Source organism: Ovis aries, chromosome 12 (assembly GCF_016772045.2).
Source record: "Ovis aries strain OAR_USU_Benz2616 breed Rambouillet chromosome 12, ARS-UI_Ramb_v3.0, whole genome shotgun sequence".
NCBI classification, from domain to species: Eukaryota; Metazoa; Chordata; class Mammalia; order Artiodactyla; family Bovidae; genus Ovis; species Ovis aries.
Window position 1 is genome coordinate 71,235,968 of NC_056065.1, and position 15,504 is coordinate 71,251,471.

Consider the following 15,504-nt stretch of genomic DNA (forward strand, 5'->3'; position numbering starts at 1 on the left):
CAGTGTGGACAAAAATTTTTTTTAAAGAAAAGGAAGAAAGTAAGACCATGAGAAGACCCGCTGAGGAGGTGGGCTGAGGTGCTTGTCCCCAGGACAGTGGACTTCAGACCATACCAGCAGAGCAGCTGCACCTGCTTCCTGGAGCTGGCAGATAGACTGAAGGGCTGAGGGTGGACCAGAATGCAAGCCCCATCCCCCAGGTGCTGCTGGGACTGGACTCGGCTCTCCTCCAGGAGGCGGCCTTCCTGAACCCAGCCCACTACCTCCCGGCAAGAGCAAAAGTGACCAGGGGAACAAAAAGGCTCATGTTCCCCTTGCAGACATCCCTTTCTGGTGCTTCCGGTCCCAGATGCAAATTTCAACACTGTCCCCTCTCTGCCACCTCTTTTGTGTGGCACAGGAAGGAAGGAAGGTCGCTTTCGGGGGTGAACCCCCCTGAGCCAGGCTGAGCTACTGCAGTGCCGCCCCACGCCACTGTTTCAGGGCCTTTCCTCCTGCCTTGCATTCTCGATTTCACATATAAGGGATATTGTATATCTGTCTTTCTCTTTCTAACTTACTTCACTTAGTATGGCAATCTCTAGTTGCATCTGTGTAGTTGCAAATGGCATTGTTTCGTCCTTTTGTATGGCTAATATTCCATTGTACATATGAACCACATCGTCTTCATCCATTCCTCTTTTTATGGACATTTAGGCTGTTTCCATGTTTTCGCTGTTGTGATTCGTGCTGCTATGAACATCAGGATGCATGTATCCTTTTGAATTACAGTTTTGTCCAAGTATCTGTCCAGGAGTGGGATTGCTGGATCATATGGTAGTTTGATTTTTAGTTTTCTGAAGAACTTCCGTACTGTTTTCCAGAGTGGCTGCACCAGCTTATATTCCCACCAGCAGTGTAGGAGAGTTCCCTTTCTCCACACCCTCTCTAGCATCTATTTCAATGAACTAGGTTATCAGGCTTTGATAGCTCCTAATTAAGGCAGCAGCCAATAACTACATAAAACAATTTATTGGAAAGCAACTTTCAATCTAAGGTATCATGCCTAATTTAGTGACTGTAAGTAGTGATAAAGAAACTGCCTGCCATTACAGGAGACACAAGAGATGTGGGTTCGATCCCTGGGTCGGGAATATCCCCTGGAGGAGGAAATGGCAACCCACTCCAGTATTCTTGCCTGGAAAATTCCTGGGACAGAGAAGTCTAGTGGGCTACAGTCCATGGGGTTACAAAGAGTTAGATATAACTGACAGGCTGAGCACAGACGCACACACGCACACACGCACACACACACAGGTAGAATTTAGCTGGTTTTGGATTCGTCAAAACAGGAGTTTGGCAAAACCACACACGCCACGTGTGTCTACCTGCCTGTGACCCTTGGCTAACCTCAGTCCGCCCTGCGTGCTTCCCTCCACTCGACCCTCCGGGCCTCCTCATCCACACCCACATCTGTGCCTTCCATTACCGTTTACCTTGGATGACCCCCCGTATCTCTATGTATCTCCTTCCCGGATTGTCTGTCTTGTTTCGGAGTCTCCAGTGGGAGGACCACAGACACTTCAGATCTCCAGGTCTGGGCCAAACTGCGCACCTCCCGGAGCTCCTCCTCTTTATCCCAGGAACATCCCAGTCATTCTACTTTCTAACTGGAACTAGATGGTGTCGTCTTCGCCCTGGTGCCTTGGCTAAGGCACCTTCAGGTGCCCAGAACCCCACAAGACCCTCTTGTCTGTGCCCTGTCTCCAAGCATAACACCTACCTTTCTTCTTGACTCTGATGTGATTTTTGTAAATGCACATGGATATGCTCCTACCATCCCCTGCTGAGGGCCCATCAGTGGCTTTCTGTCACTGTCAGGCTAAAGCACAACTGCCTTAGCAAAGATTTAAGAAGTTTTAACACCTGATTCAGCCTCTTGCTTCCCAGTAGCATCTTGATACACACCCAGGACTATCCCTTGTTCTCCATGTCTGACACTGTCCCCTATCCCAGCTCTTATCTCTCTGGCCAACCTCTGCTTGACTTTTAAAACCCAGCTCAAGGGTCACCTCCTGGGGATCCTTTGGTAATCCCCAAGGTGAGGTAGGTGATGCTCTAACACAGACCCTGAGCATATGGACTTAGCTCTTTCAAAGCACTTAAAACACTATGTGGCCATGATCAATTATTTTCTTTTCTTTTCTCAATCCAACCAGGCTCTGAGTCTTAGAGAACAGAACTGTGTCTTAGTCATCACGGGATCCCCAGCACCTAGAACACGGCCTGGGACGTCCAAAAGAGATGGCTTTGGTGTCAGCTACCCAGACTATATGGTAGAGAACCAGCACTCGATCCACAGGGAAGAGCGGCGGTCACTCTCACTCTACACCAAGGTGGCCTCATGTGGTGGCGCTAGCATGGGCTTCGGATCAGCCAGGCTCGGGTCCAGATCTCGGCTTCACAATTCTGTGGCCCAGAGCTTCAGTTGCCTAACGTGTAAAATGAGAATAAATGAGAGGGCTGGGTAGGGGGAGTGGGGTTTAGAATATATGTTAATGGTGCTCCAGCGTTTTTAGTTAAAACCCTGTGCTGATTATACTTCGGAATTTTTGACAAAACAAAAAAACCTACAGAATAACAACAATAAAATCCCCTAAAACTTTATTGTTTTGGGATGCACTGAATGAAACTAAATCACACCTGTGCTCAGGGTTCGAGAAGCGTTCAACTCACTCTCAGGGTAATCGGTTACATACTAAAGAGGGGATAAATACTTCGTGATGATTTAAGAACCTGTCTGAGTTTTGTCCCCCAGTGAGATCTGTTGCTTCTCGATGGACAAATGCTTGGTGCTTTAAGAGCCAAAGGATGACAAGTTAAACAGGGAAATAACCAAACATTGCCCAGTTCAGTGGACCTGGTACATGTGATGCAGTTTAAACTCACACAAAAATTGCCTTTTATAAAACTAAGATAATACAAAATGAGGATAATAATACTCCCTCATTGAGCTGTGGAGAGGGTTGAAAGAGATCAATGTGCAAAGCAGGGACATAAAGGACACTGGTGAGGATGTTGGTGGGTCAGGATGTGGCCTGTATCTCCAGCTCTCCCGAACGTGCTCCTCAGAACTTACATCATGAGAGTCTGTCTGCAGGAATGTGTCCTGCACATGTACTCTCTGGCCTGTCTGGTGGACAGGGACCCACGTCCATAAAAGTGCCATGGAATCATGGGAAAATCATGGAATCACGGGAAAATCATGGAATCATGGGAGAATCATGGAATCATGGGAAAATCATGGAATCATACAGAACCATGGAATCATGGCTTCATGAAGCTGGAGCAGAACTCAGAGACCCACATCATGGAGCCTCTAACGTCATGTGTAGAGGACTGAGGCCCAGAGAGGACAAGAGATGGCCAAGGCCATGCAACTCACAACCATCTGGGCAAGTCAGGACCGGGAGGCAGGCTCCCCGACTGCCCGCCCCTGGCCCTTCTCATCCTCCCCCAGCTCCTGTGTCTGTATCTCCTCCCTATGCCTGGAGAAGGGCTCTTCAGATGCAGCCCCCTGCTTTGGCATCTGGCCTAAAGGCCCAGCCCTGTGAAGTTCACCTCCAAACAGGGAGGCTGTGTCCGCAAAGGCTTCCTGAGGAACATTCATGGCATAGGAGGAAAATGCCTGACAGCTAGGGACAGATTCTTCTCCAAGTCAAATCTGAGTGGGTAGGAGGAAAACTGGAAGTGAAGGGATGGGATGGTTCAGAGCAAACCACCCCCAGACCTGGTCAAGCACCTTCTGGAACACATCTGCCCCTCAGAGGTGGCTGTTTGCTGCTCTTGTTTCTGGAATGGAGTTGATGTTTCTATATTTGGATGCTGTGCCGTCTCTAAGCCTCCCAAGGGTTTTGAGTTCCCTGGAGTCCCTTCTCTCATGACCCACTCCCTATCCCTCCGGCCAGAAGCCTGTGCCAGCCCAGCCATGTAAGGGCTGAGGCTCCTCCCACTTCAGAGCCTGGAGGGAAGGGCACCATCCTCTGGTGACAGGCAGGTGGTGGACAGAAGGCCACTCTGAGGGCCACAGGCTCTGCTAGAGGTCCTGCTTCCTGGATGCCCCTCAGAACTACCTGGGGGACTTTTCCAAGTCACCGAAGCCTGGTCCTCACCAGAGACCTGAATGCAGAATGGCTGAATTGTGGCCCTGACACTTTGTTTTTCCTTTTTTAGTAATTCAATCAATCACAATTCAAGTTATCTTTTATTTTAGCCATGCTACAGCTTGTAGGATCTTGGTTCCCCATTATTTCATTCAGTCACTAAGTCATGTCCAATTCTTTGCAACCCAGTGGACTGCAGCATGCCAGGCTCCCCTGTCCTTCACTGTCTCCTGGAGCTTGCTCAAACTCATGTCCATTGACTCGGTGATGCCATCCAATCATCTCATCCTGTCTTCCTCTTCTCCTCCCACCTTCAACCTTTCCCAGCATCAGGAAACTCATCTTTTCCAGTACGCTGGCTCTTCACATCAGGTGGCCAAAGTATTGGAGCTTCCGCTTCAGCATCAGTCCTTAGTTCCCTGACCAGGAATCAAACTCAAGCCCTAGGCAACGAGAACACAGAGTCCCAACCACTTGGACTCCCCAGGGATTTTTTACTTTTACTCCCTGGAACTTTTTACTTTAAAAAAAAAAATAAAGAACAAGCCACACAGGGCTTCTGACCTGTACCCAAGTTGAGAGCTGCAGGGTATGGAGATCAGATATGCCAACCAGCGTTAAGGTGCCAACATTCGACGTTTTGAAATATGTGAGTTAGAGCAGGTTTGAGGTTGGTCCTCCAAGTCTCCTCTGGCTCACACTCTCAAGGAGAAAAGGCTGGTGGGGCAGCTCTGCCCACACCCTGAGCCTTCCCTGACAGCCTGGCCCTGATACCCGCTCACAGCCAGGATGCGCTGCACTCGATCTTGCACTTTATTCCTCCCCAAACCTCGGGCTCACCGCCAATCTGAGACACCAAAGGAAATGTGTCTTGAACGCAGACATCGTCTTCGCTTTCTCAGCAGAGAAAGGCTGGAAGTCAGCAATCCCAAGCGGCTGCTCTTGGCTTTTAACCTGCCTGGGGATCCCCTAGGGACCGTGTTCCAGAGCAGGCTCTGGTTCTGAGGGTCTGGGGTGCGGCCTGAGAGTCTGCATTTCTAGTGAGCTCCCGGGGAGGCCGTTGCTGCTGTCCAAGGACCACACTTGGGTCTACACCACTTACAAACAACACGGCTCTCGCTATGAATGGGTCTGGGTGCTTGCAAAGAGGACACACCATGGCCACGGCAAACAACCATCTTGGTTTGCCTGGGACTGAGGGAATCCCCAGGAAGTGAGACTCTCAGCACTAAAATCTGACACTGTCCAGGGAAGCCAGGATGCTCGGTCACCCGCCTATAAGCCCATGTCCCCGGACAGTTAGTTTAGGTGAAGACCTGAAATAGACACGGAGGGGTGGTGGTCAAGAACACTTATGAAGTAACAAACAAGATATTATAAATTGTTTCCCTGTAGAAAAGGGACTTCTTTTTCGTATCATGTTAACCCCAATTTTTATTCTCTGAAAATTTTGTTTATAAAAGAATGTGCTGAGTCAGAGAATAAAACATTGTTTTATATGGGTCTAAATCTGAAATCCATAAATGCTGTTAAGTCAATTTAAAATTTTTTAAAATATGTTTCCTAGTTAAATCCAAGACATGACAACTCTACAGGAAAGCACTTGGTGGGGGGGAATGGATTAAACTCATGGTCCCTGAGAAATGGGGGTTGGTCAGGGAGGGCTGAGCTCTGAGTTGTGATGGGACATGAAGACGTTGGAGAGTGACCCGCAGCCCGGGTGAGGGGAAGGCTTTTCACTCCTACATGAGTCAGCTTTGGTGGGTGTTGATTTTGCCTGATGCCATTCTGTCTCGTTTGTCAGGAGCTACAAGGCCATTAAAAATCATGTCCAAGCACGCTCCGGTGTATTTGTATTGAAAGCCTCCATCTAATTCTTAATAGCCCCTGTCTTCCCCGCATGCCCAGAAATTGCCCTGGCCTCCCCGCCCAGATGGCTTCCAGAGAATGTCACACAGTGCAGAGGTCTGAGGGCTGTAGCCCGGGCGTGAGGGCCCTGAGGGTCTCCTGGAGACATGGGGCCTCACCAAAACTTGAACAGACCTGGGAAAGTCAGGAGGCTGCTCTGGGGAGGCTCTCACACCAAGACTACACACAGTGCTTTCAGCAACGCAGCCATACTCTGGCCTCTGGGTTCTGATTCCTAGAATTCAGAGTGTGTGGGTTTGGAATACACTGTACTCTGGGCTGGGGCACAGAAAAGCTTCTTACAAAATATATTAAAATAAATGCAGCTTTATTTCTTCAGCAGTGGTTAGGATATGAGCTTTGGAGTTGGGCAGGACTAAGGGCAAGGTCAGTTCTGGAGTTTTCTAGCAGTCTGACCTTTGCAAATTACTAAACCCCCAGACCCCTGGTTTCTTCATCTGTAAACAGAGTATTTGAGTATCTGGTCTTCGGGTTGTGGTGCCTGGTGCCTGGGCTGGCACGCAGTCAGTGCCCCAGAAGAGAAGCTATGTTGTGGTCGCTGATATTGTCCGAGTTTCACAGAGCCCTGGAGAAGGAGCCGAGCAGGACCCCAGCTGGGCCTCCTTTAAGGAGCCACTCGTCATTGGCATATAGTAACCGAAAGCTCCAAGATGCTCCAAGATGGCTTGAAAAGATGTGCTAGAAATCCATGTCTGCTCAAGGAGATCCAAAATCTCAGTTCACAGAGCTTAGAGATCAGGCGGGCTTATTTTTTCAAATAAATGGTTTGTTTCTGAAGAGTCCTCAACTTGTAGAAAAGTTGTAAAGCTGCTACAGAGACTTCGCACACACCCCACCCTCCGTGTCCCCGCTGCTAACATCTTGGCGTGCCATGGCTGACACACAGAAAGAAGCAGCAGCACTGTGCCATCACAGCCCGAAGCCCACTCTGGATTCTGATTTCCGTGGGTTTTTTTTTTAACCTAATGTCCCTTTTCTGTTCCAAGATGGCATCTAGGCTGCCGCGGGACACTGAGTTGTCCTGGCCATGGCCCCTTGAGGTTCTCCGCTGGCGGTTTCTTAGACTCGCCTTGGTTTTGACACCCTGACAGATCTGCATACTGTGGAGCTGCCTTTTACAAAGGAGGAAGCATGGGCCCAGGAGACGGCAGAGCTGCTTAAGGGACTATATATAGAACTCTCTTCTCCATGGTCTTCTTGTCCGGGTGAGGTGCGCAGCAAACCCTTCCATCACCGCGAGCACGGAGGTCAGTTTCTGCTGGGCACTGGGACAGCCCAGGCTCCGTATTAACGTGCCACCCCGGTGAATCAGTGGGTCTTGCTGGATGCCCTTGACTCCTCAGGACTCCTGGGTCCCCACGCCCTTCCCTGCCTGGCTGCTGTTCCTGTCCGCACCCAGCCCAGCCCAGCCCGGGGCTCCTCCAGGTGCCTGCCAGGCCTCTCACATCACGGGGACGTGGGGAGGAAAGAGGAACCCACCTTCAGGCTAGGTCCCTGGGCAAACAGGCGGTGCTGACCGGCCTTGACCTGCACCCCTGGGGCCCTCTTTGTCTCCCAGGGAGCCCCGCACCGCCTCCCTGCTGCGCAGGGCTTGCTGGGGCCCAGCTGTTCAGTTTTTGTCTGTCTTCCCTTTTCCTGTGGTGAGACTGTGAGGAGACTGCAGCCTTTTCATTTATAGAAACAATCCTCATCCCCACCTGCATCCTTGCCTCTGTGTGGGGAAATGCCTACTCATGGTAGTCCGCCTGCCGTGCCAGGCTCGTGCCGACCCGACTTGTTCCCCTGCAGGCGCTAGTTCCAAGCAGAGTCCTTGCAGGAGTCATCTGTTTCCTAGGTGGTCCAGGGTGGAGGGGCTGGGATGGAGGAGCGTCCTCAGAGATTCATGAGCCAGACTGCTAAGCATCTCTAGGGTGGGCACATTTCTGCTTTCTCTTTTTCAGATGAGAACCGGTATAGTGCCTGAGACATTAAGTAAGTAAGTAAGTGTTAGTCGCTCAGTCGTGTCTGATTCTGCGACTCCTTAGACTGTAGCCCGCCAGGCTCCTCTGTCCATAATATTCTCCAGGCAAGAATACTGGAGTGGGTTGCCATTGCCTTCTCCAGGAGATCTTCCTGACCCAGAGGTCGAACCTGCATCTCTTAACACTTCCTGCATTGGCAGGTGGGTACTTTACTACCAGCACTACGCTGGGAAGCCCATAAATATATATACATACATATGTATACATATATATACACATACATATGTATACATATATATATATACACATACATACATAGGTACATGTCTATATATATGTATACATAAGTATACGTACATACACACATACACATATATATATAATTTCTCATAAAATCCAACAGAAGAACAATTCTGAGAGTATGCAGGAGTCTGAAGGTCACCAGAGGCCATGCGACAGATCTCCCCAGGGGAGCTTCCAGATGTTTCCTTTACACGAAGAGAGGAAGAGTGAGGTCTCACGTCGTGTCTCAGACCTGAGTGAGGCTAGTTCTGGAACTGGAGGCTTGTGGGGGAGGGAATAAAGTCTGAAGGGCCGAGGCCTCTCCTCTCCCCAGATCCCCTCCTCTCTGCGATGTGAGGGCAGCCGAGGACGGGAAGAGAAGGGAAGAAGAGAGAGAGACAAGGTAGGAGCAGCCAGAGGAGGCTGGCAGGCACCTGGGGGCCGTTCGCACCTGCTTATCCATGGGGAAGTGGATGTAAAACCACCCAGGAAACAGCCGTGTCTCGGCCTTGCTGCCCTGGCCTTGTCTTGAGAGCTATGAACTCGAATGCCCTTGAATGCAGGCTTGAGAACCTGCCCAAGGCGGGATGCCATCTGTGAGCAGGCAGAACAGAAGCCAGGGAGTGGGCCGGGCCAGCCAGGCGGGCGGGGTGGAGGGAGTGTAAAGTGCCGCTCAGGGAGCCTTGGCGGTGAGCAGAAAGTCTAGGTATTATGCTGTGCTCCAGGGCTCCACCCGGCAAGAGGATTGCACAAAAGACCCTGAGAGCCATCAGGGATGGCCTGGCTATCTGCCGCAGGGCAGACAATTCCTACGTTATTTCATCCCCCACTCAGTGAAGCCCTGGGAGATCAGCAGGGTCTCCCCGATTCCACAGGGTCACTGCTGAGGTCTCACCCAGCTTGCGTGCCTGGCCGGGGGTCTGCCTCGGGTCCGTGTGATTCAGGAGCAGGCGCTCAGAGCCCCACATGGATGCTCACCTCTGTCTCCCACGGTTGCAGTAGGTGAGCTCCCCGGGTCCAGTGAGGGTGGGAAAGTCTGATCAGCAGGGAGAGGCCGGGCCTCGAGGCAAGGCTGTTAAAACACAACCTGAAGCAGACGTTGGGTGTTTGCTGTTTGAAACCCTCTCCCTCTTAGACGAGACCAGGCAAGCCTCACAAACGAGCCGTCAAGATCCTGAGTCCTGTGCTGGAGCCTACCTGGCCTTCAGTCTGTAGCTGCCACTCAGCACCCTGAGTCAGTTACTTAACATTTTTGTGCCTCCAGCTCCTCATTTGTAAATCCCCTGAGGGCACTTGGGAGATGGAGCAAGACCAGTTCACCAATGCCAGGCCTGGGCTCCGTGACGTCACTTGTCTCCACGGCTGTGGCTGCAGGCTCTCCTTTCTGCCTCTGCCCTGGGCATCCTCACTGAGGAAAGGCAGCGGCACAGAGGTGACTCTCCAGCTGGGCTTTGGTCAAGGATTAATGCAGAGGAGCAATCCAAATAGCCCAGGGCTTTTCTGGACTGAATCCAGACTCAAGTGTGCTGCTGATCCGAGGTACCTCGAAGCTCAGCATGTGTCCTGGTGGTGGAACGGGCCCCAGCTGGTGCCTCTGAGTTCTGCCTCCAATAAGTCGAAATAGAAGATCCTCCCCTGATCTCTTTCCAGACCCTCCTCACTAAGCAAATGCAACCTCTCCCAGGGTCTCCGTGGGTTGGCATTCAGGTCTTGGTGGATGCCAACCTTGGCGGTGGCTGGCACCAGCTGGGAACCTGGGGCAGGTGTTTGTTGTGAAGAACAACATGCCTCTCTGGGTGACATGTCCTGAGTGTGCTCTGTGACATCAGGGGAAGTCAGGCGGACAACTCTTGGTTTGAGTGACCAGATGGCTGGACGGCTGGTGTCATGGGAGTGGTGACAAGGAGGGTGGAGACGCCTCTGGGATGGGTCATCCTCCCAGGGCACAGGACCAAGGTGCAGAAGGGGCAGAAAGGCTGGGCCCATAGCTACTCTGGAAGGCCACCTAGGGCTGGCCACACACATGCTTCATCTACCCTCCCTCCCCATCTGCTCCAGCTGCAAACCCTGCAGACTGGTCTCTGCCCCACCTAACTTGCCAGTCTCTTAGGGAGGTCACCTTACTCTCCAAGAGGAAGGAATGGCAACCCTCTCTTGCCTGGAGAATCCCATGGACAGAGGAGTCTGGTGGGCTACAGTCCATGGGGTGGCAAAGAGTTGGACGTGACTGAAGTGACCAAGCATGCACGCACGCACTGTACTCTCCAAATGGCCAAATCCAGTGTTTACATTTCTGCCCTTCCCTTACACGCTCTTTCTGCAACATCTGCACTCTCACATTCTTAAAACCATCTCTTCTATTGGAACCGGGGTTAGATACTGTCTCTATGTGGCCTCCTACTCTTTGGGCTTGTTTCTTGCTCTCCTTTGCTGATTTTTCTTTGTTTTTGTGCCATGCGGTGCTGTGTTGTGCTAAGTCACTTTAGTCATGTCTGACTCTTTGCAACCCTAAGGACTGTAGCCCACCAGGCTCCTCTGTCCATGGGATTCTCCGGGAAAGAATACTGGAATGGGTTGCCATGTTCTTCTCCAGCAGATCTGCCTGACCCAGGGATCGAACCCTTGTCTCCTGTGTCTCCTGCATTGGCAGGTGGATTCTTTACCACTCGCGCCACCTGGGAAGCCCTTCTTTCTTTCCAGCCCAGTGTAGCCTCCAGGCTGCCCTTCCATTGCTCTCTCACTCTGCCACTCTTGGGGCACATTCATCCCCACAGCTGGGCTCTCTCCCCAACTACTCCTGCTCTCTGGCTCCCACCTAAACCTCCCTGTTGAGACTCTGTACCCAATTGCCCACTGGTCAGTGCCCCCCAGGCCTGTGGGCTCAACACGCCCTCAGTGCCCACCCCAGCCAGCTCCTCCTCTAGTACTGTATTCTGCAGCGGACGACACCAGCATGCCTCTGGTCACTCAAGCCAGGAGCTGTCCGCCGGACTTGCCCTACATGTGGTTGCTCACCACACCTCATCTCCTCGACCTCTCCAGTGGTTCTAGACTCCCTCCGTCTTCTCCACTGCCTTCGTTCAGCTGGTATCATTTCCTCCTGGGCTGCGACCACACCCTCCCGCACCATGTTCCTTCCCTCCCAGGTTTATCCTCTATCTCGTTATTGGGGTGACCTTTCTAGAGCATGAGCTGGTGATGCTCAACTGCTCGAAGCTTCCACTGGGACTCCATCACCTTCAGAAGATCGCTTCAACTCCCGGGTCATCCTGCTCAGCGGTCTAACCGGCCGTCTCACAAAGTAATCACCAGCACCCTTGGGCTGACCAGCCTGCAGGCCTCTGCCTGCCTCCGGGTTTTTACCCACAGTCCCCTCTGTCCTAATTCTAACCCATCCTTTCAATGTAATTCAGGGGTCACCTCCGTTAGGAACATTTGCCCTGACCTGTACTTCTTGCTGTTTGTAAGAGCCTGTCTCCCCTTAGGCAAAGTTCTTTCAGAGCGATTACCACACCGAATAGGGATAACTGATTTACACCTGTCTCCTGAGCTCCAGGGCTGATCTTCTATCTATGTCCAGCACTTCTCACTGTGTTGCTAATAAAAATCAAGAATGAAGAGAGAGGATGTTGAGAAAGCTAATGCAGACATAGCTACTTAATAAGAACTGTCACCTGGGGTCAAACCAAGAGCTAAGCAGTGTTCTGGCTCTGACGGAAGTTCTGGTGGATTATTAGGAGGAGAACGAATCATAGCTTCTGAAACTGGAAGGGTCATTATAGGTCCTCTAGCGTAATACTTCACAGAGAGGTGAAGAGCAATCCCGAGGTCCTGTTGTTGTTTAGCCACTAAGTCATGTTTAACTCTTCTGTGACTCCATGGACTGTAACCCACCAGGCTCCTCTGTCCACAGGATTTTTCCAGGCAAGAATACTGGAGTGGGTTGACATTTCCTTCTCCAGGGGACCCTCCCGATCCAGGGATTGAACCCGTGTCTCCTGCATTGGCTGGCGGGTTCTTTACCACTCAGCCACCAGGGAAGCCCTCCCTTGGTCATGCAGTTCATCAAAACAGAACTAGAGGAACCTGGGTTCCCAGACTTCAAGCCCACTGCTCCTGTAATTTCACCGTGCTGACACCTGAAGGGAAAATTAGGAGTGTTTTCTAAAAGGTCCTGAAGTCTCTTAAATATACATTATGGCTTCCTGTCTGTGATTCATTTTAACATTCTTCTTAACCAGTTTATATTATCAATATTCTTAGAGATTTGATAATACATATCGTGAATATACAAATGTCACTAAGCACATAAAATCTGTGAATATCTGTGTCTGAAAGTTTATCCTTGTATTGAACAGACGTTAGCCTTCCGCTAACTTGCCTCTTTGGGTGTAAGCCCGACAATATCCCTCTTTAAAATGTGATAGAGCACAGAACAAACCACAATGTGGTTTCAGAGATAAATTTCTTCTCATCACGCTCTTCCATCAGCTGCCTGTCATTAAGTTCAAAGCTGTCTCTTCTGTTCATTTGTTCTTCGTTTATATCAAGAAGCGAGTCACTATTAGGGTCAATCTCCATAACACTCATTCTTTCTTCTAGAACATGGTTATTTATTCAGTTCAATTCAGTCACTCAGTCATGTTCGACTCTTTGCGACCCCCTGGACTGCAGCACGCCAGGCTTCCCTGTCCATCACCAACTTCCAGAGCTTACTCAAACTCGTGTCCATTGAGTCAGTGATGCCATCCAACCATCTCATCCTCTGTCGTCCCCTTCTCCTCCTGCCTTCAATCTTTCTCAGCATCAGGGTCTTTTCCAATGAGTCAGTTCTTTGCATCAGGTGGCCAAAGTATTAGAGTTTCAGCTTCAATATCAGTCCTTCCAATGAATATTCAGGACTGATCTCCTTTAGAATGGACTGGTTGGATTTCCTTACTGTCCAAAGGACTCTCAAGAGTCTTCTGCAACACCACAGTTCAAAAACATCAATTCTTCAGCGCTCAGCTGGTTATTTATTGATCACATACTATCCCACGCACCTTTCTTTAACATCTTTTAGTTTCTGCTCTTCCCAAACAAAGAACCTCCCTCTCTCCTTTTTTGATTTCTAGAAATCTTTATTAAGCACTTTAAAGAATTTCCATAATTCCTGACTTCAAATGGCTCCAAGTAATTGTGGAGACACGGCGTACAGAACATCTTATCTGAGATCGGAAGTCTCTATATGCAAATCTCAGAAAGTCCCCTCAGGACAGGCCTGGGGGTGGGCTGGTCCAGAGGTGCTGATGCCTTGTTTGTCATGCGGTGATTTACAGCCCTCTAGCGACTAAAGCCAGAGAAGGCAGTGGCACCCCACTCCAGGACTCTTAACTGGAAGATCCCATGGATGGAGGAGCCTGGTGGGCTGCAGTCCATGGGGTCGCTAAGAGTCGGACATGACCGAGCAACTTCACTTCCACTTTTCACTTTCACGCATTGGTGAAGGAAATGGCAACCCACTCCAGTGTTCTTGCCTGGAGAATCCCAGGGACAGAGGAGCCTGGTGGGCTGCTGTCTATGGGGTGGCATAGAATTGGACACAACTGAAGCGACTTAGCAGCAGCAGCAGCAGGAGCAGCGACTGAAGCAACTTAGCAGCAGCAGCAGCAGCAGTGGGTCCTTATGCAACTTACAAAGGGATGCCGAGAGCAGTGGAGTATGATGGTTCATTTGTGCCTCCTTTCGCTAGTATTTTCTTTCAATGTAAGATGCCAATTCAGTGCTTACTACTGCCCAGGTATATTTTGGGTGCTGGAAATACTGCAGTAAACAAAACAAACAACAACACAATCATATACATTAGTTACTTAAGACGAAGAAGACAGTAAGTAGAACATATTTGAGGCAAAGTTCAAGAGTTTGATTCTGGACACATTAGTCTTCCCAGTAGCTTCTTTTGAAAATTAGTTGGTGTCTCTGGAAATACCTGTAGGATATTTGTGAGCAGAACACACATGGTGTTAATCATTTTTATTTGAGATTCACCAAATTTAAATGAAAACTAACAACCATGAGCATATTTAGCAAAAAAAAAAAAAATGTGAAGACAGTGAATCAGACAGACCCTGGGCATAGCAGTCTGGTTATAGACAAGTTCAAGCCTTGACCCCACCCTCATGGAGCTGGTCATCTCTTAGTTCTTTCAACATAATTTTCTCGGTTTCTTTGTTAGTTTTTTTTTTTTTTTAATTTTAGGCCAAGTTGTGTAGAATGTGGGATTAGTCCCCCAACCAGGGATCAAACTTGTGCGCCCTGCATTGGGAGCCTGGAATCTTAACCACTGGACTGCCAGGAAAGCCCCTGTTTTCTTAATTCTTAGCAGAATTTGGAATGATTGAATTTCTCTGTCTACTTTGGTATATCTACTTTCTCCACCTCCAGGACTGCATGTCAGTCCCACAGCCGTGGCACCTTCAGCACCTGGAGGGGCCTTGATTTATATTTGTTGAAGGATAATTAGGTCTGATAATCATCAGATTAGGTAAGACAGATGTACATGAGAAGCCTGTAATTCAGACTATTATATGACACATTCTAAATGAGTAAAGAACACAGTTAGTTGTTCTTTTAGGAGATCTCTGTGGGTTGAAGGCAGCCAGGGAAGTTTTAAGGGAAGAAACTGGGCTTGAGCTGAGTCTGAAAGAATGGATAGGATATGAAGGAAGGAGGGAGGAAGCGATGGAAGAAGAGGCATTTCCTCTAAAGTCTTCCTGATTGCCCTTCACATGCTCTTCAGCCACCAATGTCTCTTTCTACTCAGTATCTAGTGGTCTCTGACCAAATGTTCTGCCCTTACTCCCACCCAATAGTATGGGTTAACCCTAGCCAGTTATTAGGGTTTGTCATGCCATACCTATATCACTCTTTATCATTTTTGTCTCTTTTTTAATGAACACCCAGCATAGAAATGCCTATCATTATATCTGGCACATAGAAAATACTCAATAAACATTTGTTGAATGAACATAAGTGCTTCAGAACTACTCTCCATATTCTTGGGATAGCTTTTCCCCCAGTATTTAGTTTCTGCCACAGGGTTGGAGGCTATTGAAACAAATTCTTACATGATTATTAATAAGCTGCCTTCTTATATTTTCATTTAATAAAGATTTATTGCATGCTTCTTTTATTACAGGACTTATGCTATC